Source organism: Symsagittifera roscoffensis, chromosome 8 (genome assembly GCF_963678635.1).
Source record: "Symsagittifera roscoffensis chromosome 8, txSymRosc1.1, whole genome shotgun sequence".
Lineage (NCBI taxonomy): Eukaryota > Metazoa > Xenacoelomorpha > Acoela > Convolutidae > Symsagittifera > Symsagittifera roscoffensis.
In genome coordinates this window covers 10125777-10153396 of record NC_087069.1, presented here as the reverse complement: position 1 = coordinate 10153396, position 27620 = coordinate 10125777, and the positions used below count along the sequence as shown (strand labels likewise).

General features: G+C 46.4%; 1 protein-coding gene across 3 annotated transcripts in view; it reads right to left on the bottom strand.

Annotated features, from left to right (window-relative positions):
- The window catches only part of LOC134853331 (protein phosphatase inhibitor 2-like), a 103985-nt gene extending 78788 nt beyond the window's left edge, over positions 1 to 25197 (bottom strand). For 2 of the 3 annotated variants that reach the window (XR_010164347.1, XM_063869303.1), the window contains exon 1: positions 25186 to 25197. The gene's annotated coding sequence lies outside the window, so the exon portion shown is untranslated. The remainder of the gene's footprint in view (positions 1 to 25185) is intronic. The other variant, XM_063869304.1, reaches the window with a different exon arrangement.
- Between the last annotated feature and the right edge of the window lie 2423 nt (positions 25198 to 27620).

The following is a 27620-nucleotide window of genomic DNA, read 5'->3' as shown; positions in this document are numbered from 1 at the left end:
GACAGTTCTGATCCCGAGGTCGAATCCCTGTCTGAATAGGTGTTCATTCTTGAGCTTTCTGAATTATCATCCGTCGAAGGTGTTGTGCTGGAGACTGCACGCTCCTCCAGATCATGTCTGTACTTTCTGCGCATCCATCTGAACTCCCCGGACAAAACCTTGTTCTCTAGGTCCTGTTTCTCGTCAGGAATTTTCTCGTCTATCTCGGACTCCCCGGACAAATTTTCTTGTTCCGGGTGTTGATCTGGTGATCTTTTGTTTTTCTCTTTATCCTTCTCCCCGAACAATTAGTCTTGCAGCAGATCTTGCTCTACAACTTCACCCTCTTTTTCCCTGTCCACAAAGGTGACGGTTTTCTTTTGCTTGCTGCTCTCCTGTTCTTTCTGTCCGTAAGAGGTACTGGTTAAAATCTCTTGGGTTATTGAGGATACTAGTTGCTGAACTATTGTCCTACAATCCCTCTCGTTCTCTTCGTGCTGTCGTCTGGACGGCATGATCTTCACTTTCTCTCTGACTGTTAGCGATGCCACTGCTGCTGTCCACTCGGGGTCATCTCTGGTCACTTCTCTTTCTAGCAATTCACCCAGCATCCGCATCACTTGTGGTGTGACTTGCACCGTTTTATCCAATAATGAGAGGCTGTTTATATTCATGCGAGAGAGTTCTTGCTGTACCAGGTTCGAGCGCAGCAATAAATCCAACGGGATCGGGTCTTCCTTGGACAGGATCTTTATCTCGGCTGCTTTCTCTACAGGTAACTCAGGATGTCCTGGATTTGGATGTCCAGACTTATCCAACCATCTCGTTAAGAGAAGCGCTTCATAAGTTTCTTTGTCCAGAAACGAGAATCCCTCCTTTATTTCCGCCTGATTGGCCTGCTTCTGCTCCAATCATTCATAGAACTCAGTTTTCTTGCTGAGGCTGTCAGCATTCTGGTGTTTATCACGCATCCTATGTTCGATTATCATATGGTAGCCATCCAATCTTACTATCCATCTACCAATATAACTCTGATCCATCGAGTAGGTTTTCAACCAGGATAACGCTCTGTTGTCCACACGTAATTTGAAGGGAGCGCTTCCCAAGTATGCACGGTACTTTTCCACGAAGGTGACTACTGCAAACATTTCAGCTTTTGGTGCGCCATATTTCATCTCTGTGTCACTCAGGACCTTGCTGCCGTATGCAATGGGACGGAGAACTGCTCTTCCGTTCCATTCTTGTTCTTGATGCAATATTCCTGAGATGGCCACCACCGATGCGTCTGTGTCGAGAACATACATGCCCTTTTCTGTAGGCATGCCCAGCACTGGCGCTTCGCACAGTTCCCGCTTTATGTTCTCGAAAGCAACTTGTGCCTCATCGTTCCATTCGAACTTCTTCCCTTTGTTGCGCATCAGCTTCTGCATCGGATACACCTTGTCCGCATATCCTTTAATGAATTCTCGGTAGTAATTGGCAAACCCTAGGAAGCTCATGAGCTGTGTGTCCGTTCTAGGAGCTTACCATGTCAACACTGCTTCTACTGCTTCCGGGTCCGGCCTCACGCCATGCCTATCCACCATCCTTCCTAGGTACTTTATCGAATCCCTAAGGATTTCACATTTCGATGGTTTGCACTTTAATCCTGCTCTTTTCATGCATCCTAGACCTCATCGAGCCTATCAATGTGGTCTTCCAGGGTCGGTGTCGCTATGACCACGTCACGAGATTCCCGTACTTCTTGGTCACTCTCGTCAAAGCCTGAGCCATCAGTCTTTGAAAAGTGGCCGTTGCATTGCACAAGCCGAAGGGCATCCTCTTCCAGTGGTACAATCCCAATTCGCACGCGAATCCGGTTTTCTCTCTGTCCTTCTTTCGCAGAGGAACCTGCCAGAAGGCAGAACCTAAGTCCAATGTGGTGAAGAACTTGGCGTCACCAAGTTTAGATAGGCTCTCGTCTATTCGCGGTATCGGGTACGCATCTTTAATCGTTACCGCGTTTAAGTAACGAAAGTCGCAACAAAATCTAAGCTGCCCCCTTTCTTTTTCGCCATTACTACCCCGCAAGCCCACGGCAATTTCGAGGGTTCTATCATGTCGTATTCAAGCAACATTTCTATTTCTGCTCGGCACGCTTCCGATTTCTGTGGCGTCATTCGCCTTGCGCCTTCCCTATGGGGAACGGCGCCTTCTTCTAGTTCGATTTCGTGTTCGACGAAATTACAGCAACCGATATCCGCCTTATGTTTTGAAAATACATCAGCGTTCCGATTTAGGAGGTCCCGCAATTTTTCGAAATCTCCCTCACCTATTTACCCTTTTAAATGTTCTATCTCTGGCAAAACCGGTTTGTCAGATTCTAATTCATATGACGAGGGGCGTTCCGGAAAATTCGAGCAGCTTGATAAGCCGTCGTCCGTTTCGGATTTCATTAAAAACAATTTATGAATAGATTTTAATTCATCAATCCTCTTTAAAATTTTATCTTTATTGGCATGATAAAGACAGTCTTTCACACTATATTTCTTCAAGTTTTGTGTCTCCTCATAGTCGGTCCTCATCGGCAAAGCGTAGCCAAGCTTCTTTCCACGCTGGATTGAAACCGTGGTGTCCAGTGTGTTCAACAACACACTGACACACAGTCCGTTTCGCGTTACCGAGAAGCTCCGGCCTAAAATCACCGAACTCTGACTATTTGGATTCGGTACTAAGCAAACCTGTTTACTATCACTTAACGAATTTAAATTTCTCATTCTAAAAATTGCTACCACAGCTTGTCCTGGTTGTAATTTTACTTTTCTATCCAAAAAAACTGGTACCTTATTTTCGTCTGTTATTATCCTATTAATTGGTCTCTTAACATACTTTCGGTCCGGGTTTCTAATCCGTATTAGACCGTTGTTCAAGTCAATCATCACGTCAAAATTCCTGACAAAATCTCTGCCTAAGATGAATTGGTCGGCGTCGTCCAGATTCTCTACCACCAGGAAGCTCATCCAAAGGTCTCGTCCGCCCATGTGAAGGACCGTTATCGGTGTTCTTCCGGCTACGTAGATGGCTCCTCGATTTGCGGCGGCCAGTCGGAGGTTCGTAGGAATCAGATCTTCCCGCGTGAAGCCCATTCTTTCCCAAGTTTTTATCGGCATCACACTCACCACCGCTCCTGTGTCCAGAAACCCTGTGACTCCGATTTTTGTTCCGTTGGTGTCAAGCAGGTGTGCTGTCACATCTGCTTCATATCCAATATGTACCGCGTCTTGTTCCATCATGGCGTCATGGCCTATCCTGCGGACTTTGAGTTCCTCTTCACCCAAATAGATCTGCCCCATTTGGTCATCATCTGTTGTTATGTAAGTCCTGGTGTAGATACTGATTCCATCCACGTTCAGCATTATTTGATACGGCCCATAGACCTCCAAGTAGCGTCCATGAAGTTTCTTCATGCGAGGGCCACCCGTCGTTAGTAGTGCTCGCACAGCTCTCGACTCAGTGCGTGGCTCCACCTGCCTCAGATAATCTGCATATGTGTCCAAATGCATTAAAGTGAACTCTGATGGTTCACTCAGATTTCTTATTACCTGGTGTCCAGCCACTGAGATTATCGACTGTATCTTGTTTCCTTGCGGCGCCATGCCGAACCTCTTACCGGAGATCACATTAAGTTTCATATCTAAACTGCTTGGTGTTTTCGTCTCCTCGAACTCCGTTGCTTCGAAGGTATTCAGTTGCTCCGTAAGCTTTTCATTTTCCAGTTCAAGTTTCACTTTTTGTTCGATCTCTTTTGTCACCAATTCCTGTTGTACTCCATTTAGAGCATCCCTTGCGGCTGCCTTATAATCGATCTTGAAGTCCTCAGCCGCAGTTGCTGGTTCCGGCTCATGTGTCTCCCCTGTTACCGCTTGCATTTTCTTTGCCGCCAGCTCTTGAGGTTTGTCCTTTCTGCGTGCCTCCGCTTCGCTCAAAAGTCGAGCCTTGCTGGCTTTCACTCCTGACAAAGCTTCTTCATGTCTTGGATGCTTGATGTCTGCCACTGCATCCCAGAATTGCGGACAATCTGATTTAAAATGACCTTCCAAGTTGCAAAAGAAACACCTCGGGCCGAATTTCGCTATTACTCATCTCATGAAATCCTCATGGTCCAACTCTGACGCATCTTCGTCCTCGAGGCTAAAGCCTATTGCTTTCATGCCTTGTTTGTAAGCTGAGCATGCTGACACATGATGTTCTGTTGAACTACAATTAGCACAAGAGCGTCTCTTGTCCATGTCATCCCTCGGTTTGTACAAATTGTTCCCTTGGTTCGCTGGTCTGTTGTTAAAATTGCCATAATTGTTCTTGTAATATCCAGATCTCGAAGGAGGTTTCAACAATAGATACTCTTTTGATTTGAGACTCAACTCCTCCGGTGTTGGCGCATTAGTTGATAGTGGTGTGTAATGCGTTGCTAGCATCGTACGAAGTTCATCATTTTTCACACCATCGATGAATTTTGAGGATACGGCCAGGTTCATCCTTCGGTTTGACTCATCCGGTTGGCTGCGTCTTCTCAGCATTTCCAAATCATCGAGAAACTTGTCTATGGTTTCATCCTCCCGTTGCCTCCGTTTCTCGAAGCGCATCATCGCCTGGTGCCCCTGTACCCCTGATCCGAAACGGTTTAACAAGATTTCGAAGATTTTCTCTGCAGTGTCACGTTGATACTGTTTCTTGGCCATGACACAGTTCAGGGCTGTCCCTTCTAAGTTGCTGGTGAGCGCGCTGCATTCCTGTCTCTCAGACAAGTCCTCTTCCTCGAAATGCAGCTTCATTACCTCTATCCAGGTATCAATACAGCCATCAGATTCGTCTTTGTAGCATCTTGGCTTCTTAAAGACTCTTCTGGACTTCTCACTGCGTTCATTGGTTTTAGTTAACCTCGTCAGGAATGTCTCTAGAGACCTGTTCAGGGGTTCAAATGCCGTGGCCATTGCAGTAGCATCCCTTGAGTGTCCCGTCTGAGTGTCCTCACACCTCGTCGAAGGCTCTGTGTGCGGTGCATCCCTGCAATCCGAATCACCGTGAGCACTTCCCGCTTGGCCCACATGACTCCTCCTCGGGCTTGCATGCCCCCTGTTGCCGGAATCACTTCTCCCAGTCGCATGTGTGCCTTGCGTTGGTCGTTCGTTAGAGGTTCGTCTGTTCCCCGTTGAACTTGCTCTATTGTTCGGGCCCCATGCTCCATTATCCCTTGTGGCATAGCCTGATGAACTGCCCCTGCCTCTAGTGGATCCATACGTCTTCCTCTTTTGATGTTCATTGAAGTTCACCTTCGGTTCCCTGCTGGGACCTCCCGAATTCGGTTCTCCTTCTTTTGGTCCACTCTTGCTGCTTAGTAGCCCGTCCAACCTATCCATGATAGCCTGAGTTCGCCTCTCCATCATCGCATCTATCTTTGTGTCAAGAGTCCCAAGAGACTGCTCTTGCTGAATTCCTGTCTCTCAGACAAGTCCTCTTCCTCGAAATGCAGCTTCATTACCTCTATCCAGGTATCAATACAGCCATCAGATTCGTCTTTGTAGCATCTTGGCTTCTTAAAGACTCTTCTGGACTTCTCACTGCGTTCATTGGTTTTAGATAACCTCGTCAGGAATGTCTCTAGAGACCTGTTCAGGGGTTCAAATGCCGTGGCCATTGCAGTAGCATCCCTTGAGTGTCCCGTCTGAGTGTCCTCACACCTCGTCGAAGGCTCTGTGTGCGGTGCATCCCTGCAATCCGAATCACCGTGAGCACTTCCCGCTTGGCCCACATGACTCCTCCTCGGGCTTGCATGCCCCCTGTTGCCGGAATCACTTCTCCCAGTCGCATGTGTGCCTTGCGTTGGTCGTTCGTTAGAGGTTCGTCTGTTCCCCGTTGAACTTGCTCTATTGTTCGGGCCCCATGCTCCATTATCCCTTGTGGCATAGCCTGATGAACTGCCCCTGCCTCTAGTGGATCCATACGTCTTCCTCTTTTGATGTTCATTGAAGTTCACCTTCGGTTCCCTGCTGGGACCTCCCGAATTCGGTTCTCCTTCTTTTGGTCCACTCTTGCTGCTTAGTAGCCCGTCCAACCTATCCATGATAGCCTGAGTTCGCCTCTCCATCATCGCATCTATCTTTGTGTCAAGAGTCCCAAGAGACTGCTCTTGCTGAATTCTTAACTTCTCCATGTCGGCTCTTACGCGTAACTCCCTCTGTTCCGCCTCTCTTGTCATTCGCGACAAGTTCCTCGTCATGTGTTCATCCGTTCTCTCTTTCAAGCGTTTTTTGCTCCTGTCAACTTCTTGTCTGTTGCGGTTTATTTCTTCCCGCAGCCTTTCCCTCTCAATGTGAACTGCTCTTTCTAGTTCACTCATCCTTATTGACATTTGCTCGTTTTGTTCTCCTAAACTGTCCACTATGTTGTTTAAGTCTTCCTCTAGTGCTGCCCCGTTATCCACGAGTGGCGTTACTAGTGGTGGTGTAACCCTGTCGGTCCCAGGTATCTTCGTGCTTGTCGAGATCCGGGCCTTGACTCTCTGCTTCAACGTCTTTTCTTTATTTATTTCAGGATCAATTAACGCGTTGCCGAGCCCTCTGGTTTTATCCTCACCAGGTTGTGGCTCCGAACTTGCTCTAATCGCGAAGCCTTTTGACTGGCCTGGTGTGTTTGCCTCTTTGCTTATCGTTGTCACTACACCAAATTTGTCCATGGTTCCAGTCTCTCTTCCGACGTGTGCCTCACTCTCCTGGATCGAACTATTGAGGCTTACTTGAGATACAGAGTCCCCTTGCTCTTCTTCATCTTCTTCCTCCTGAGACTCACCATCGTTTCCTGCTCCTCCTCCCATGCTGAATGGAAAGATGTTTCCGAAGGTGTTCTTCATTCTTTCTGAGAACGATGATGACGTTGTTTGTTTCCCAGTTCCGCTTGCCATCATAGTGTTGTCTGTCGGAGATCTTCTCGTTGCCACTACCTCAGTTGAGATGTCGGACAGTTCCGACATCTCTTCTCGATCCAATGTCCCGGTGGAAGTGGCAAAATCATGGCCTTGTTCTACCGGGGTAGATTCACTCGCCAGCCTTCTGCCTCTCCCTTCCAGTTCATTTACTTCCTGGTTGTCATTCATGGTATGGCCCGTATTGACCTCCACTTCTAACAGTTCTCTTCGCTCTTCTGAGGTCTTTTGACTTCTCGTTTCAACCATTCTGCCTGAAACCGTCCCCCTTTTGTCAGACCGGGATCGCTTGATCCAATCCACAAAAGGATCGGTCATCGTTTTTCTTTGCTTTTCAAGTATGAATTTCCTAGAGCTATTACCTCGTTTTGGTATCCTTGTTTTGTCTAAACTCATTCTCTATTTGTCACTTTCCTATGCCTACTCTTGACTCAATTGCTAGAGACCTTATAGTTTTATTAACAATAATAATGACACAACACAATAAATTTCACCAGATTCTATTAAATAGTGACCACGAATCCCTGTATGTTGTCAGAGTACAGTTTGTATAAAATTTATTCACACTAACCGATTATCGGTCCGAAGATCTGGAAACTAGCACAATATGATGTTATCAGTCAATTTAAAAGATAGTGTATTCACTACCCAATCAAGCACAGTTTACGTTGATTTAAAATCAAAAACAAAAATATATATTGATAAAATATGAAAGTATATATAATAAAACGTATGTGTCTTGTATTTCTTAGTCGGTCGCAGTACAATAGTCGAACCTGTGTTTTAAAGAAAAAGCTTTCCCTGCTTGGTGCTGCACCAAGCAGACAAAACTTTGAAGGCAGTAATTTTCTCAAGTGGGCGTCTATTGCACCCACCGAGTACTGTGTTACCTATCTGCCTTCGGACTGCCCGAGCTAGACCTACTAAAATCCTCAGGGCAGTCACTTTTCCCAAAAACGTATTATGTCCAATCCACACCAATGACCCACGCTCTTTGTAATTTAGACTTAGTTTCGCGAATATCCGAGTTTGGACCTGTTTTGTATTAGTCTGGTTCTTATTGAAAGGCAAGTTACCAGTGCAGTCACTGATACCTAGCCTGTGTGTTAATAACCTAATACTTCTCACTTTTTAGTCTTTCTTTCGTCTACCTAAGTCCCTAATAAAATAATACCCCTCCGGATTGACACAAATAGGACCCTTCCGGACTGTCAGAATATGGACCCCTCCGGTTTGGGACTCCTCCGAGTTAGTTAATAGTAGACCCCTCCGGATTGGGACCCTTCCGGTTTTGTGGAAAGTAGACCCCTCCGGATTCGGACCCCTCTGACTTTGAAAAATTTCGACCCCTCCGGATTGGGAGCCCTTTGGTTCTGTCAAAGTAGCTTTTCGGAGTTTTCTTAATTTCAGCTTATACCCCTCCGGATACGTTCTGCGTTGCTTTTATGCTGTTTGAATTAACTGTGAAGGGTATAGGATCCTTTCCTAGACCCCTCCGGATTGAAGTTAAGGCACTTATTTGACAATTCACACTAACGGTGAAGGGTCTTATCACTTGCCTAATTTCGACTCTATTATGGTTGTCTTGTGCCTTCAGCCCTCCCTTTTCGTCTAGAACTGTCCTAAGTTACTTAATTCAATCGCTATCAACTTTTGGTAGGGGTCTAAGGGTTTTTCAGAAAAATTTATAAAACGTGAAGGGTGTACCCCTCCGGATTTGTGTAATTTGATAAAAACAATCTCAAAAAGTTTTCTCGCTCGTTTTTCCGAAAAATTTCTGATCCTATTAAAAAGCTCAGCTAATTTCTGATCTATTGGTACCAAGATCAACTCGATATGCTCAGTAGTTCCAAAGTTATTAACCAAAACGTCTTTTTTCCAAACTCAAAAATTTTCTCTCTTATAGGTTCCGCCTAACTTTTTCCGCAAATCTTGTCCTTTCGACCTAAAAATTATTGATCCGAGCTCAAAAAGCCTATACTCTTCTAGTTCAATGCAAAAGACCCGAATCAAAACGCTTTTGTAGAAAAAATTTGCGATAAACTATGCTATCTGGACCCCTCCGGATTGATGAATCCACCAAATCAAACACGTTAAGTTCGATTTCTCTGCAACCCGGAAGGCTTTCGGGTAGTGGGTTTTAAAACTGGTAGATTCACTAGTGGACGTTGTCCGAACAACTATTTTTACTGTCGTAACTCAAAGATTTCAAAAAATTTTCCAAATTTTTAGTGTTCCGTTTTCTCAAAAATCACGAAATTTCGGATTTCGGTACCAAAATAGTTCCAACCACTTCCGAACTTAACTTAACCGGTTCTATCATTTGTGGTAGTGCTGTTACGATGTAATACACTAACTTAGCGCTTTTTTCCGTTTCAAAAAATATCGATATTTCAAAAATCGCGACTTGTGGGGGGATCAAAATATCGCTATTTTGACCCTAAAAACCGGTCTGTTTTCGTTGTTTTTGACTGAAAAACGATATAAGACTATTAATATAGGCTGTATAGGTAATAATATTAGTAATACTATACCCCTCCGGGTTTGTTTAATATCCGAATTAAGGTGCTTAACTCGGATATTCGCAGTTCGGTGAAGGGTCACTACAGTGCAGCACTGTCGAGCCCCCCACAGATTACTATCTTACTTTTTGTACCAAAAAGGATACAAAACTTGTTAACGATACCCAACAGTCGATTGTTGTTGTCGTTGAGCCCCTTCTTGTTGCTCCTTGTACTGCTTGCCGGATCGGTCTTCACCCATGACCCTTCCGAATTGAGCGCAAATCAGCTGACCCCTGCGGATTGAGCGCAATTTATCATTAACGTGCTTAAATGCTCAAATAACCCTAGAGTACAAGCCTCACAAACGGGCCACAAAAATGATCGTAACGATCCTGACTGATATAAATGCCTGTAACAACAATATATCTATCAACAACAAACGGGGAAGTTGAATCACATCTTGTCTGGGGGGATGATTTCTTGTTTTTTGTTTTTCTAGGGTAGTATACTACTTTTTGTTTGGTTTTACTTATATCTTTAAGTGTTTTTGGTCACAAACCACTCAGTGGACATGGGGTTCGCGATTCCCCCCACCCTTCCTGGTTCGTGAATTTTCGGTCTTAACTAAGTTAAAAAAACTATTCACGGTAATCCGGAAGGCTTCCGCGTTCCGAACTACCCTTCCGCCCTGGCGGTTTAGGCCTATTAAGGGCGTTAATGTGAGCATCCGCTCGGCGCGGAGTGCTCGTTAACGGTTCTGCCGGTCATGATGTTAAAAAAGAATAACACCCAGGAGCGCCATAAAAACAAACATGTAACATTCGCCCGGAAGATACATATCGACGGAAAACAAAACTAAGTCTTAAGACGACTGGCTAGCGTCCAAACAGAGCTTTGCATGTTTTTCACCGTCTCTACCAAGCTAGTACTTTTCGGTGGTCTTTTATAACATCGGGTCGACAAAAACGCTACTACTCTCCGGCTTCGACCAGAACGCTCAAATTAACTGAATTACATGCAAAAATAGTGAGTTCATGGCTGGGTCTCAGTATCCCCAGACCACGAGGTCACTCCTAAAAACAGGGCTACTACTTATTATATTACTATTGTTTTTGTTCAGTAGATAAAAATCATCATCTCCATCGAAGATGGATCAACCCTTTCCCCCCCAGCTCTTAGCACCTCATCCTTGTCAAAACTAATCCAAATATCAATTAAATTCAAGTCAGGACATGAAAGGATGCTAAAAATTTATATGAGTCAATAAAAGTTTCCGTCCCGAGACCCTTCCGGATTCTTGAATCCGGTGAATCAAGCTCGTTGATCTTGATTTCTTCCTAATCCGCAAGGCTGGTTTCTTACCCTTCACCGTTGTTCGCAACGGCCTTGCAACTATTGTAGCAGCACAATAGTTGCAACTCGGAACAACGTTCTCTGCAATCTGCTGCTGTTTTTCAATCTCGATTGTCGTTGTTATCGTCAGCGCAACTAATGTTGTTGTTGTGTTTTCTCTCTCGTTTTTTGTTAAAATGGCCGTTTCAGCATTTCTCAGAAATGTGACGTCATCATTCGAAATTTTGAAATTTTTAAAATACTAGAATATTCTAACCCTCACCGCTTGGCTAAACGTTCCAATAACGCTCTTATTTCTTCAAAACCACCAATCCGGAAGGCTTACTGCTAAAATTCCGAATTCTGCGGAGATTGCATTTTTCACATTCTGGTCGAATGTCACATTTCCGTGATTCATGGGAGATGGCTTGAAGTCTTTCATTGAGCTCTCTCCACATTGGCTGAGTATTTCCATTTCTAGGGTTGCTCCAGTCAGAGTGCGGTAACTCCTTTTGGATTTATAACCTGTTGACTTTATCCCCGCCATGAGAATGGGTGGCACCATCGCTATATCAGTTAACATTTTATCTGTGCCAGGCAGTTGATAATCACCTTGCCCTAAATCCATGACCTCCTCAACTCGTTTCCTTTTCGCTGAGTTAACAGCTTTCATCGATATCTCCGAATCCACCTTCGTCTTTCCGACTCTCCTCTTCATCACTCTGCTGCCTAACTTCATTTTCATTGCATTGATTTTATCAATCACCAACTTTGATCGCATCGTCCCTCTACTGGTTCTTGACAGATACACCACCTCTCCTTCATTGTCCTGCGGTGTCATCTTGATGGGAGAATTTGCTTCACTTTCATCAGTGGTCGAGTCGATCAACAACTCACTCAGTCTCCCTTCACAATCATCAAGCTTGTCAAGGACTTCTCTCATCAAGGGTTGGTTGAGACCCGTTTTCAGAATGGACAGGGGCCCATAGCTTTGAACCACGGTCCAGACTTCTTCCATAAACGCCACTCTATCCAATTTGCATCCCGTCCTACTCTCGTGGTCTCGGTGATGTACTTCCCATTCTTCTTCGGGTAGCGTTCCCAAGAAAGGTACTCTGGCTGAGGCCTCTATTCTTCTCCTCCTAGGTGATTCCATGAGGATTCTCTGATCGTTATTTCTTGAATTGCCAGGAGAGCTGCTCTCCGGCAAATTCCGTTTCATTTCCATAAAGGCTGACGGAGGCTCCAGTGTCGAGATGCCTTCATCCGCTGGCTCAGTCGTTTCCAACGTATCTGCATTGGTCTCAAGATCACTGAAGATATTGAAATCCAGGCTGGATGTTCCTCCTGTCGATGCCCTGTCGTCTTCCCCGCCAGCTTGATCTGCATCTTGTTGCATGGGTTCTTCGGTTTGACGGCTTCCTCCCTGTCCGTCATCTCCTTCTGACTTATCCTTGTTCGAGCTCGATGGTCCTTTTTCATCATTGTCGGCTTCTTCCGGGAATCTCGGTATGAGCAATGTACCGGCCGATTTATCTTCCTCTTCTCCATGGACCACTTTGTTCTCGTCTGCAGTATTCCTCCCACTTTCATCTCCTGTTTTACACTAGTCAGGATTAATGAGGCTTCAGGCAATTCGGTCCTGCCTCTCATCCTCATCGGAGCTAAGCCTAATCCCTTCCACTCCTCATCAAATCTTCCAGGCTTGGGAGTCGCGGCGTTGCTTATTCGCCTTCTCGTCGCTTGATCCGTATATGCAAATCGTGTGTACTGTAACACGGCGGCATTTCTCCAACAAAGTATGGATCCATCGTTCCCACGAAATTCGCTACTCCCCTTTCATTGGTTTCGAATGCTCTCAACCTAGGAGTTTGTACCACGGAGACTGCTCCGAGCAACATCCTTCTTATCAGAGGGAATTCAGGGATTGCCTCCGGCAGCTTCTTGTAATCGCCCCAGTCCTTCGTCTCCTCTCTCACTATGTGATATGCTGCAGTGAGACGAGGTACTCTGGTTATTTCACCATTCGTTTTATCATGGGGTCTCAGATTCCAAAGCTTTGGAAACACCTCGATGTGTCCTCTTTCTACTTCTCCCATGCGATCACGGAAGTGATCGTCAAAACTGATGACTGTCATCTCTGGCTCCGATATTTTCGCAAATAACAGATCTTCACTCATGAGCTCCCGCAATGTGGGCTGCTCACACCAGTTCAGTGTACTACCGTCCACTGCCGATATGAGGTTCAGGTGCAGCAGCGACCTCCTATATGCTTCCACCTTAACGTCAGGAAACCCAAACGTGACTGCCGGTCCATAGATCACTGTCACGAACTCCGTGACTCCTATGATCAGCGCCAAGGGATCGGTTCTCATAGCCAAACTCAGAGTTAACAGCGGCATGCCTCCAACATGTCGTCTAACATCTTCCTCTCTTTCAGTCGTCTCGTCTTCTCCCGTTCCAAAGCGATTTTGTTGTAAGAGATACTGGATAAGAGTGTGTCTCAGGTCTTTTATCTTGTTCCACGAGTCCGTGGATTTCTTCATATCCAAGTTCCTCACTCTCTCTCGCATCTGCTCTGGACAACGTGCCAGTTTCATCAGTCCTCCCAAGTTTCCGTGGGAAATTGCAATCAATGTCAGAAGTCCGTCTAGCCGCAGGTTCTGGATTCCATCGGCGAGCAGTATCGCCGGTCCTTTCACGAAACTCTCCGCTCCGAATGTCACGAACAAGGCTATTAGTTCCATTATCGACACTTCCACTACTGCTTGGAGGAATTCTTTTATCAAGTAGTGCGAGACTTTCGGGTAAACTTTTGCCAAGAAGGAAGCGATCCATCAGATTCCCAACCCTTCTAGCATGCTGTCTGTCCTTTCAAAGACCTCCTGTCCCTTCACTTCCTGGGTCCAGAAGGTTTCCAGAGTAATCTGACACATTCTGTTCACAAATTCAGCGGTCTTTTCTCCGGCATTTTCCGCCAGGTTCACCTCCTTCAACAAGTAGGCATGTATCTTTGTGATCATCACAGGGCCTTGCTCAAAAGCATCTGCACCCAATGCCGCTACTCTAGGGTTCAGGTGTAGCCACTGGTTCGCTTCCGGCTTGGTTCTCAGAACCATCGCTTCCAAGTGAGCTCTCGTCTCTAGTGAATTTTTCCTTCTTGTGTCTTCACCTGCCACTTCCATTGCTCGGAGCCATAAGTCGTTGGACATCGCCGCGATCACTCTATGGTCGTCGTCTATTCCCGGTTTCAATAAGAGCTGTCGACTGAAATTGGACAGTTCCAAACCCCAGCACCTCGTCCAACACTAACATGTGTAGCGCATGGTCCTTGAATCCTCTCATCGCGTTTGAGATATCTGACCATACTGCAGGCAGTTCAGCCTTAAGTGGCCTCCGGTTCTCCATTTCTATCATGCGATTCGGGGCTGATATGATCACATCATATTTTCCTTCCGAAAGTAAGGCCACAATCGCATACTCAAATTTCAGTCCATCCGAGAGACGTGCATATCCCGGAGACAACGCGAATACTACTCTCAGTGTCACTTTATTGAATGACCCCTCCTTCGTCGCATCCACCACTTCACCCATGGACTCAAGGATATCTTTTATCGCTGGCCATACAGCGTTCTCTGCTGTTGTAGGATCTCTGAGTCTGCTCAGAAAACCTCTACTGTGTAGATGGTCATTGATGCCAGCAAACACAATCGTAATTGGGTTCATGTCCGTCTGCCTTTGTACCCCTATAGCCAAAGATATCGATTGCAGTAGGTCCAGGTCGACCGCTTCCAACATTATGAAGTCCGGCCAAAACAAAGAATTGGAGGTGTACACGAACTCTGAATTCGCTACTACCATAATCTTGGCCTTCCTCGTCTCTGCTTTGTCATAGGCGGCGAAGATGGTCTCATCTTTCTTTATCGCTTTCAATCCGCCATATCTTTGGGCATCACCATCTTGATTCACTAGTTTTGGGTATACTCTTTCCTTCACATGACCAGGGGGTGTCGTCAGCTGCCTGAATATCTTCACGTGTTGTCCAATCGGCGCTCTCGTCGTCAGGAATCTTCCTGGTCTCTCTTCACGATTCCCCTCATCATGATTCAGCCTCACATCTTGCAATGGTCTCGCATTCACTGGTTCCATCGTGTTGTTAGAGGGCAGTCCCTCCAAGTCAGCAAATCTCAAGGCCGTCGTGGAGCTGAAATTTATGCTAGCGGCTATCAACCAGTCTACGCCGGTTATCGAGTACAATCTGCTGACGGATAGCGTCGCTCCATTCAGCATCCTCCTTACATCTTCGGTGAAGCTTACTCTCTGGAGATCCAGCTTCATTAGCTCGTCTTTGTATATATGCCAGGGAGACGGTATGGGTCTTGACCACATCAACGAGCCTCTGCTCGGACGTCTCTCCTCTCGACTGGTATTTGTCGTCTCCGATCTAGTGTCCGATCTAGTGTCCGATCTAGACGTGTCGGCTGTCTCTTCGATTGGGTTGACAGGTCCTATTCTTCTCCTAGGATGGATGGTCCTCCTCATCGGCGCTTCTCCCAATCGATCTTGTACGTCTGTCCTTGACCTGGTTCGCTGGAGCTTTGTTGCTTGTAGTTCGTGACGGCCGGGACCGTACCCAAGCGTGTTTCCAGGCTAGGAGGCACAAAGGTGGTTATCACCGTGTCACTCACTGTTCCTTCTTCCTTCAGCACTCCTGTGTCAAAGAGTTCTGCTTCCAGCTCGTCCAACCGCTCTTGGAAGACTAGACTCAGCCAAGCTTGCCCTTCGATACTGTCGAAGTGGATGCCGTCCGTGGTCAGTCTGGCCTGATCCATAGCTCTCAACTCATGTTCGATGTCCATGAGGATCATTCTTCCGGCGTTCCGACTTGCGAGGTTCCTCAAGATGTTATTCCACCTGATGATTCCCTCGTTGTGCCTTCTTCCTGATGCTGTCAGGCTTCTTGCGTTCATTGGCACCGTGCAAACGGTCAGTACCGCGCAACTGAACTTCTGCCAGAGAGTAGTGAATAACACACCATCATTGACTCCCACAGTGCTTCCTGCTCGTCTGATCCTCTGGAATAATCATTCGTCCCAACTAAGATCATCACACTGGGAATCTTCCCCGGATTCATCAGTTCCACCATCCGATATAATTGGGCAATCGTCGCGCCTCCAAAGGCCATCACCGTGGTGACCCACGAGGTCCTCAAATTCGACAGCACTCTGACCAAGCTGTCTCCCAGTATCAGATGAGATGTCCCGAGTGGTGGTTGCTGCAGGTTTACAGCCGGGCTCCAAGTAGCTCGATTGAAGCAGGCCCTCGGATCTGTCTCCGGAACTCCCGTGAAATTATATTTCAATTGATTATTCTTTTGCACGTCTATTATGCGAGACACTTTCTTCGCTGGCATCTTCCGTACTCTCCTCTCTGGAGCCCTCGAGCTCACCATGAGTGGTGTCACGTCACTTATCCCCTGTCTGATCACGGTCTGGGAGAGTCGTACTCTGCCCGTGTCGTCAATCGTTCCATAGGGTGCAGTCACCCCGGAACCTGCCGCATTCTTGTTTGCGACCAGTCGTCCAGCTGTCTCTATCAGCTTCCTCAATGTCTGTTCCACGACGGGGTCACCCAAGGTGTCACTAGGATCCGGGATTGTTACTCGATTTGTCTCTGCTGGGAGCCGTGTCTCCGTTGTTTGACTCATTTCTCGAGGCGTCAAGAGCTCCATCGGGGACTGCCCACGAGGAATATCCCTTGCAGGTACCACTTTCTCCACGGCCGTTGTCAACGCCATCTGCTCCGATCGCTCTTTGTATTCCTGCCTCAAGCGCTCAATCTCCTGACCCTGCTTTTTGTTGCAGTCTTCAAACAACTTTCTCCACATGTCCCGATCTTCCTCCATCTGGAGCATGCTTCTGGTCATCTCGTCCAGCTCCTTTTTCGTAATTTTCAGTTCATCGTTCATCTCATCCAGATCTTGCATGGTTTGGTTCGTCTGAACTTTCTGTCCTACTTTCGCCCCATTTTGGTGGCACAGCTGCTCTCAGTGGTGAACCAGACGTGGTCGCCTCGCTGTTCATCTCCCGATGCATCCTCGTCAGCCCAGGTTTGGGCTTGGAGGGCATAGGCATCTCAACTGGTTGGTAGGTCCTAGAACTTCCCAATCCAGGCTCATTCGCCAAGTCACTCCCTGAGAGAGCCCCGTTTCTCCACATCATCACTCTCATGTTCGGGCGGTCTAGTACTCCTCTTTCTCCATATGCTGCCATCAACAGGACTTCCGTGGGGCGGTCCCCACGGTTGTCGTGCCCCAAGATGTTGATCAGGGCGGTCAGCAACATGACTACCTCTGGGTCCTCCAGAGCGAAGTCTCGATCGATCAGCCGACGATAGATCGCATCTATCATCGGTCCTTCATATGCCTCTGCCAGGTCCATCAATTCATCCAAGTTGAAGTTATCCATTCTATTCTTTCAAGGATCTAGAAAAGAAATCACGAATTTCACACTGGTCAGTTTCACCTTAACATATATCGTTAAAATTTGCTTAAAGACAGTTCAGATAAAAAGATATTTATCCTAAAATTTATTAAAATCAATTGGTCTCTAAAATTTTGGAAATCGACCTAAGATTGGACAGTCCAAACTTTGGATCTATTCCTAAGATCGTCATTTAGTTGTTCATGGTCACTTACCCCTACTTACCCATGATCTTAATAACCTAACACATAACATAACACATATTACATACAACTTAGTCTTTGGTCTAACACTCTCTCGCACATCACTCAGCCTATACTTAAGTAATATTTCTTATGTAGATATACTTGTATGTTCGTATCAGAGAATATCACGTGTACAAGCGCGTACCTTTCCCGAGGATGCAGTCTTCCTCTGTTTGGATCGTACACGGGAAGCGAGAGCTCCTTCACGTCCATTTCCACAAGGAAGTCCCTCAGCCTCGTCAAGGTCAAGACTAGGTTCTCTGGGTCCACGTGCTGCTTCTCCGTCGCCCTCGTTACCAAGAAGCATAAGTATTTTCCCGGTATCTGCGACGCCGCCGGAGGTAAGGCTGCTACGCCCCCTATCCCTGGTCTTTGCTTCCAAAGGAATTCCACGTTTTTGTATTTTCTCTTAAAATCTGCTGTCCTAAAACTCATGTCTGCTGTGATTGCTATCGCACATGTTCTATATGTGAGTATGAAATCACTGTCTGTTAGTATTATGTTACTTGAATATTCATTTGGCAAGTTAAAATATGACTCAACATCCCTGCCTATGTCAGGTTTCTTAGGCTCTTCGCCTGTTTCTGCTTCTAAGTCTCCTGTTTCTCTTGCTATTCTTAATTTTTTTATTATCAAATTTTCAGTGTGGGTAAGTCCCACCCCCACTCCCCGGACAAAAATATCCATCGACGTCCCCGTCGATCGCATACCGGGTATCAAGTCGAGGTTAGAAGCTGGAATGAGTAGTCGTCCTTCCTGGGCAGCCCAGGAAGGATCATCTCGTTCGGTCTTGATGTATTTCATGCTTTCATGATCTACGTCTTGAATCGTGACACTGGTCTCCTCAGGACCCGAGGTAGTTTCATTCAGCTACTCTAAGACACACAGGTTCCTCAAGTTTTGTTCATATGACTGCTGTTGCTCGTCGTCGAATTCTACCTCGGGTTTCGACCAGTCGTCAACCCACTCATCGTGGTGATCATCGACTCTGTCAATGTCTTGTGACACAGTTATTTCCTGTAGACCCACTGCTTCCTCCACTATCTTCTTTAGATCTATCCTATCCACTACAAAGTCGTCACCGTAAGGATTGTATTTCTTTCTTGGTCTCGTCCCGTCCTTCTGACGAGTCTGTATCGTGAACGGAAGATCCGGTTCCAAGTTCATGGGAACCTCTATCTGTTCGGGATCCTGCCAATCTTCCTCTGCGTAGGGTAAGGTTTCATCGTCCGCTTCGATCTCCTCGTTTGGATCCAGGTCCAGCGGTGTATCCGTACCTTCCTCTACGACTTCGTTTCCATCGTTCTGCTCCCTGGTGCCCTTTTCATTGACCTCACAAGCAGGATTCATCATTAGATAATCCCCTTCTTCCATGTCTGCAGGTATACACCAGTCTTCTGTCGATGGATTGTGTGGCTTGATGTTCTCGTATTGGACGGCTCGGCCAGTACTCAGTCTAAAAAAGCGTCCCTCCTGGTGCACCTCTGCAATCATGAAGGGTCCCCTCCATTTTTTAGGAGCTTCTTTGTCCCTTTCGGTGGTATAACGTTCTGAAATACCCATACGTAGTCTCCCACCGAGTAAGCCTTTGCACCAGCTGCTTTCTTGTCGAATCTTTTCCTCTGCCTTGCCTGTGCCTGCTGAGTATTTCGTCTACACAAATCGTTCAACTCCTGTTGGCGTCTGATCACATCCATCACGTAGACCTGTGGGGACGTTTTCTTTCCCTCATACTCTGGCTAGAAGAAGGTTAATGGTAAAGACTTTTCGTGTCCAGTTAGCATCATGTGTGGACTGACTCCGGTGGTGGAGTGTTGCGTGCTGTTATATGCTCCCATCACCTGTGGAAGGTATCTGTCCCAATCGGTCATGTACCTGGAACAATATACTCTCAGCATAGACACTAACGTCCTATTCTGTCTTTCCACTAAGCCATTCGTCTGAGGGTGGTATGTCGCGGAGTGAGCCTGAGCGACCTGTGAGCGTCTCATTAGCTCTTTCGTAAGCTCTCCTACGAAAGCTGTTCTATTATCCGATTGAAACGTCATCGGACAACCATGTCTTGCTATCAACGTATTGATCAGGTGGTCGCATGTCTCTTCCGCCGAGGCAGTTATGCAGGGCACGGCCTCTGCATACTTCGTAAAATGATCTATCATGACCAGCACCTGATTAAAACCATTGTCTGTCATGCATATCTTTTGGTGATCTATTTGCACCACCTCGTTGAATTCAGACGACTCGATCGATTGTAAAGGAAATCGCAACTTCCTTGGATCCTTGACCTGTTGGCATGACAGACATACTGTTACCCATTTCTCACATGCTTTTTTCACTCCAGGCCACTCAAAGCGCTTCAGGATCCTCTGATACACTTTGTCGATCCCTTGATGGCCCATCTGATCATGCGACCTGAATAATTGTTCTGTCTGATAGAGTTGCGGCAACACTATCGCGTTATACTTGTATAAGACTTTGTCTTCTTCTCTTCCCTTGCAAGCCACAATCCCGTCCTTGTTCAAATATAACCTCCCTTCCTTCTGATGAAGTATTGTCTCAGCTATTGTAATGAAGTATTGTCTCAGGATGCGATAAATGTCTTCCTCGAGGTCCCCTTTATCCGGAGAACCATTCTCGATCCACCTTTTCAGGTTGCTTGTCATGCGATCATTTCTCTGCGCCCTTAGAAGGTCCGAGAGTCTGTATCTCGCCTTTAAGTATGTCTTCATGACCCTCATCTGACTATTCAGCTCGATGGGCTGGTGTGTCTCTTCTTCCATCTTAACGCACCAAATCTTCGCCAACGGCTGTGTTTCTTGTTTGAACGGCAGAAGATCAGTCCTGACTACCTCTTTCTGCGTCAACAGGCTTATCGAACGTTTCAATACCGCTATTGTCTCCAAGTCATCCGCTGCATTGTCAAAGACTATTTCGCTTGGTATAAGGTAGCGATCGCTGTCAGGATCCTGGTACACCTCTCTGTCCAGGTCCCTTGCCCGAGTTTCCACTAGTAGCGTGTGTATCGCTAGTTCTGACAGTTCTGATCCCGAGCTCGAGTTCCTGTCTGAATAGGTGTCCATTCCCGAGTTTCGGGAATCGTCATCCGTCAAGGAGAATGTGCTGGAGACTGCACGCTCCTCCAGATCATGTCTGTGACTTCTTCGCATCCATCTGAACTCCCCGGACAAAACCTTGTTCTCTAGGTCCTGTTTCTCATCAGGAATTTTCTCGTCTATCTCAGACTCCCCGGACAAATTTTCTTGTCCCGGGTGTTGATATTGTGATCGCTGGTTCTTCTCATCATTCGTCTCCCCGGACAAATAGTCTTGCAGCAGATTTTGTTCAACGTTTTCACCTTCCTTATCCTGGTCCACAAAGGTGAGGTTTTCTTTCGCTTGCTGCTCCCCTGTTCTTTCTGTCCGTAAGAAGTACTGGTTAAAATCTCTTGGGGTATTGAGGATACTAGTTGCTGAACTATTGTCCTACAATCCCTCTCGTTCTCTTCGTGCTGTCGTATGGACGGCATGATCTTCACCTTCTCACTGACTGTTAGCGATGCCACTGCTGCTGTCCACTCGGGGTCATCTCTGGTCACTTCTCTTTCTAACAATCCACCCAGCATCCACATCACTTGCGGTGTGACTTGCACCGTTTTATCCAATAATGAGAGGCTGTTTATTTTCATGCGGGAGAGTTCTTGCTAGACCAGGTTCGAGCGCAGCAACAGATCCAAGGGGACCGGGTCCCCCTTGGATAGGATCTTTATCTCGGCTGCTTTCTCTACAGGTAACTCAGGTTGCCCTGGAATTGGATGTCCAGACTTATCCAACCACCTCGTTAAGGGTAGCGCTTCATACGTTTCTTTGTCCAGAAACGAGAATCCCTCCTTTATTTCCGCCTGATTGGCCTGCTTCTGCTCCAATCTTTCATAGAACTCAGTTTTCTTGCTGAGGCTGTCAGCATTCTGGTGTTTATCACGCATCCTATGTTCGATTATCATATGGTAGCCATCCAATCTTACTATTCATCTACCAATATAACTCTGATTCATCGAGTAGGTCTTCAACCAGGATAACGCTCTGTTGTCCACGCGTAACTTGAAGGGAGCGCTCCCCAAGTATGCGCGGTACTTCTCCACGAAGGTGACTACTGCAAACATTTCTGCTTTTGGTGCGCCATATTTCATCTCTGTGTCACTCAAGACCTTGCTGCCGTATGCAATGGGACGGAGAACTGTTCTTCCGTTCCATTCTTGCTCTTGATGCAAGATTCCTGAGATGGCCACCACCGATGCGTCTGTGTCGAGAACATACATGCCCTTTTCTGTAGACATGCCCAGCACTGGCGCTTCGCACAGTTCCCGCTTTATGTTCTCGAAAGCAACCTGTGCCTCATCGTTCCATTCGAACTTTTTCCCCTTGTTGCGCATCAGCTTCTGCATCGGATACACCTTGTCCGCATATCCTTTTATGAATTCTCGGTAGTAATTGGCAAACCCTAGGAAGCTCAGGAGCTGTGTGTCCGTTCTGGGGGCTTTCTATGTCAACACTGCTTCCACTGCTTCCTTGTCCGGCCTGACACCATGCCTATCCACCATTCTTCCCAGGTATTTTATCGAATCCCTAAGGATTTCACATTTCGATGGTTTGCACTTCAATCCTGCTCTTTTCATGCATCCAAAGACCTCATCGAGCCTATCAATGTGGTCTTCCAGGGTCGGTGTCGCTATGACTACGTCATCCACGTAACACATCACGAGATTCCCGTACTTCTTGGTCACTCTCGTCAAAGCCTGAGCCATCAGTCTTTGAAAAGTGGCCGTTGCATTGCACAAGCCGAAGGGCATCCTCTTCCAGTGGTACAATCCCAATTCGCACGCGAATCCGGTTTTCTCTCTGTCCTTCTTCCGCAGAGGGACCTGCCAGAAGGCAGAACCTAAGTCCAATGTGGTGAAGAACTTGGCATCACCAAGCTTAGATAGGCTCTCGTCTATTCGCGGTATCGGGTACACATCTTTTATCGTTACCGCGTTCAAGTAACGAAAGTCGCAACAAAATCTAAGCTGCCCCCTTTCTTTTTCGCCATTACTACCCCGCAAGCCCACGGCGATTTCGAGGGTTCTATCATGTCGTATTCAAGCAACATTTCTATTTGCGCTCGGCACGCTTCCGATTTGTGTGGCGTCATTCGCCTTGCGCCTTCCCTATGGGGAACGGCGCCCTCTTCTAGTTCAATTTCGTGTTCGACGAAATTACAGCAACCGATATCCGCCTTATGTTTTGAAAATACATCTGCGTTCCGATTTAGGAGATCCCGCAATTTTTTGAAATCTCCCTCACCTATTTTCGCTTTTAAATGTTCTATCTCTGGCAGAACCGGTTTGTCAGATTCTAGTTCATATGACAAGGGGCGTTCCGGAAAATTCGAGCAGCTTGATAAGCCGTCGTCCGTTTCGGATCTCATTGACAACAATTTATAAACAGATTTTAATTCATTATTCCTCTTTAAAATTTTATCTTTATTGGCATGATAAGGACAGTCTTTCACACTATATTTCTTCAAGTTTTGTGTCTCCTCATAGTCGGTCCTCATCGGCAAAGCGTAGCCAAGCTTCTTTCCACGCTGGATTGAAACCGTGGTGTCCAGTGTGTTCAACAACACACTGATTCACAGTCCGTTTCGCGTTACCGAGAAGCTCCGGCCTAAAATCACCGAACTCTGACTATTTGGATTCGGTACTAAGCAAACCTGTTTACTATCACTTAACGAATTTAAATTTCTCATTCTAAAAATTGCTACCACAGCTTGTCCTGGTTGTAATTTTACTTTTCTATTCAAAAAAACTGGTACCTTATTTTCGTTTGTTATTATCCTATTAATTGGTCTCTTAACATACTTTCGGTCCGGGCTTCTAATCCGTATTAGACCGTTGTTCAAGTCAATCATCACGTCAAAATTCCTGACAAAATCTCTGCCCAAGATGAATTCGTCGGCGTCGTCCAGATTCTCTACCACCAGGAAGCTCATCCAAAGATCTCGTCCTCCCATGTGAAGGACCGTTATTGGTGTTTTTCCGGCTACGTAGATAGCTCCTCGATTTGCGGCGGCCAGTCGGAGATTCGTAGGAATCAGATCTTCCCGCGTGAAGCCCATTCTTTCCCAATTTTTTATCGGCATCACACTCACTACCGCTCCTGTGTCCAGAAGCCCTGTGACTCCGATTTTCGTTCCGTTGGTGTCGAGCAGATGTGCGATCACATCTGCTTCATACCCAATGTGTACAGCATCTTGTTCCATCATGGCGTCATGGACTATCCTGCGGACTTTGAGTTCCTCTTCACCCAAATAGATCTGCCCCATTTGGTCATCATCTGTTGTTATGTAAGTCCTGGTGTAGATACTGATTCCATCCACGTTCAGCATTATTTGATACGACCCATAGACCTCCAAGTAGCGTCCATGAAGTTTCTTCATGCGAGGGCCACCCGTCGTTAGTAGTGCTCGCACAGCTCTCGACTCAGTGCGTGGCTCCACCTGCCTCAGATAATCTGCATATGTGTCCAAATGCATTAAAGTGAACTCTGACGGTTCACTCAGATTTCTTATTACCTGGTGTCCAGCCACTGAGATTATCGACTGTATCTTGTTTCCTTGCGGCGCCATGCCGAACCTCTTACCGGAGATCACATTAAGTTTCATATCTAAACTGCTTGGTGTTTTCGTCTCCTCGAACTCCGTTGCTTCGAAGGTATTCAGTTGCTCCGTAAGCTTTTCATTTTCCAGTTCAAGTTTCACTTTTTGCTCGATCTCTTTCGTCACCAGTTCCTGCTGCACTCTATTTAGAGCATCCCTCGCGGCTGCCCTATAATCGATCTTGAAGTCATCAGCCGCAGTTGCTGGTTCCGGTTCACGTGTCTCCTCTGTTACCGCTTGCATTTTCTTTGCCGCCAGCTCTTGAGGTTTATCCTTTCTGCGTGCCTCCGCTTCACTCAAAAGTCGAGCCTTGCTGGCTTTCACTCCTGACAAAGCTTCCTCGTATCTTGGATGCTTGATGTCTGCCACTGCATCCCAAAATTGCGGACAATCTGATTTAAAATAACCTTCCAAGTTGCAAAAGAAACACCTCGGGCCAAATTTTGCAATTACTCCTCTCATGAAATCCTCAGGGTCCAATTCTGACGCATCTTCGTCCTCGAGGCTGAAGCCTATAGCTTTCATGCCTTGTTTGTAAGCTGGGCATGCTGACACATGATGTCCGTTGAACTGCAATTGGCAAAAGAGCGTCTCTTGTCCATATCATCCCTCGGTTTGTACCAATTGTTCCCTTGGTTTGCTGGTCCGTTGTTAAAATTGCCATAATTGTTGTTGTAGTATCCAGATCTCGAAGGAGGTTTCAACAAAAGATACTCTTTTGACTTGAGCCTCAACTCCTCCGGTGTTGGGGCATTGGTTGATAGTGGTGTGTAATGCGTTGCTAGCATCGTACGCAGTTCATCATTCTTCAAACCATCGATGAATTTTGAGGCTACGGCAAGGTTCATCCTTCGGTTTGACTCATCCGGTTGGCTGCGTCTTCTCAGCATTTCCAAATCATCGAGAAACTTGTCTATCGTTTCATCTTTTCGTTGCCTCCGTTTCTCCAAGCGCATCATTGCCTGGTGCCGCTGCACCCCTGATCCGAAACGATTTAATAAGATTTCGAAGATTTTCTCAGCAGTATCACGTTGATATTGCTTCTTGGCCAGGACACAGTTCAGAACTGTACCTTCCAAGTTGCTGGTGAGCGCACTGCATTCCTGTCTCTCCGACAAGTCCTCTTCCTCGAAATGCAGCTTCATTACCTCTATCCAGGTATCAATACAGCCATCAAATTCATCTTTATAGCATCTTGGTTTCTTAAAGACTCTTCTGGACTTCTCACTGCGTTCATTGGTTCTGGATAACCTTGTAAGGAATGTCTCCAAAGACCTGTTTAGGGGTTCAAATGTTGTGGCCATTGCCGTAGCATCCCTTGAGTGTCCCGCCTGAGTTTCCTCACACCTCGTCAAAGGCTCTGTATACGGTGCATCCCTGCAATCCGAATCGCCGTGAGTGTTTCCCTCTTGGCCCACATGACTCCTCCTCGGGCTTGCATGCCCCCTGTTGCCGGAATCATTTCTCCCAGTCGCATGTGTGCCTTGCGTTGGTCGTTCGTTAGAGGTCTGTCTGTTCCCCGTTGAACTTGTTCTACTGTTCGGGTCCCATGTTCCATTACCCCTTGTGGCATAGCCTGATGAACTGCCCCTGCCTCTAGTGGATCCATACGTCTTCCTCTTTTGATGTTCATTGAAGTTCACCTTCGGCTCCCTGCTGGGACCTCCCGAGTTCAGTTCTCCTTCTTTTGGTCCACTCTTGCTGCTTAGTAGCCCGTCCAACCTATCTTTGTGTCAAGAGTCCCAAAAGACTGCTCTTGCTGAATTCTTAACTTCTCCATGTCGTCTATTAAGCGTAACTCTCGCTGTTCCCCCTCTCTTGTCGTTCGCGACAAGTTCTTCGCCATATGCTCGTCCGTTCTTTCTTTCAAGCGTTTTTCGCTCCTGCCAACTTCTTGTCTATTGCGGTTAATTTCTTCCCGCAGACTTTCTCTTTCAATGTGAACTGCTCTTTCTAGTTCACTCATTCTTATGGACATCTGTTCATTTTGTTCTCCTAAACTGTCCACTATGTTGTTTAAGGCTTCCTCTAGTGCTGTCCCGTTGTCCACGAGTGGCGTCACTAGTGGTGGTGTAGCCCTGTCGGTCCCAGGTAGGTTCGTGCTGGTCGAGATCCGGGCCTTGACTCTCTGCCTCGACGTCTTTTCATCATCTACCTCATTATCCGCCAATGCGTTGCCTAGCTCTCTATTTCTACTCTCCCCAGCTTGCAGCTCTGAATTTGTCATAATCGCGAAGTCTCTTGACTGGCCCGGTGTGTTCGCCTCTTTGCTTATCGTTCTCACCACACCAAATTCGTCCATGGTTCCAGTCTCTCTTCCAACGTATGCCTCATTCTCCTGGGTCGAACTATTGAGGCCGAATTGAGACCCAAAGTCCACTGGCTCTTCTTCGTCCTCTTCCTCCTGGGATTCACCTTCGTTTCCTGCGCCTCCTCCCATGGTGAATGGAAAGATGTTTCCGAAGGTGTTCTTCATTCTTTCTGAGAACGATGATGACGTTGTTTGTTTCTCAGTTCCGCCTGCCATCATAGTGTTGTCTGTCGGAGATCTTCTAGTTGCCGCTATTTCAGTCGAGATGTCGGACAGTTCCGACATCTCCTCTCGATCCAATGTCCCAGTGGAAGTGGCAAAATCATGGCCTTGTTTTACCGGAGTAGATTCACTCGCCTTCTGCCTCTCCCTTCCAGTCCATGTACTTCCTGGTTGTCGTCCATGGCATGGTCCGTATTGACCTCCACTTCTAACAGTTCTTTTCGCTCTTCTGAGGTCTTCTGACTTCTCGTTTTAACCATTCTGCCTGAAACCGTCTCCCCTTTGTTGGTCCGGGCTCGTTTGATCCAATCCACAAAAGGATCGGTCATTGTTCTTCTTTGCTTTTTAGGTATGAATCTCCTAGAGCTGTTACCCCGTTTAGGTATCCTTGACTTGTCTAGACTCATTCTCAATTTGTCACTTCCTAATACCTATACACTCAATTCGATTGCTAGTGACCTTATAGTTTGAGAGCCAATAATAATGACACAACACAAAAAACTTCACAAGATTCTATAAAATAGTGACCACGAATCCCTGTTTGTTGTCAGAGTACAGTTTGTATATAATTTATTCACACTAACCGATTATCGGTCGTAAGATTTGAGTACTAGCACAATATGATGTTATCAGTCGATTTAAAAGATAGTGTACTCACTACCCAATCAAGCACAGTTTATGTAGATTTAAAATCAAAAACAAAAAAATATATATATAATGACAGAATATGAATACCTCTATTAAAAAACGTATGTGTAATGTACTCTTAGTCGGTCGCAGTACAATAGTCGAACTTGTCTTTTAAAGAAAAAGCTTTCCCTGCTCGGTACTGCACCAAACAGACAAAACTTTGAAGGCAGTAATTTTCTCAAGTGGGCGTCTATTGCACCCACC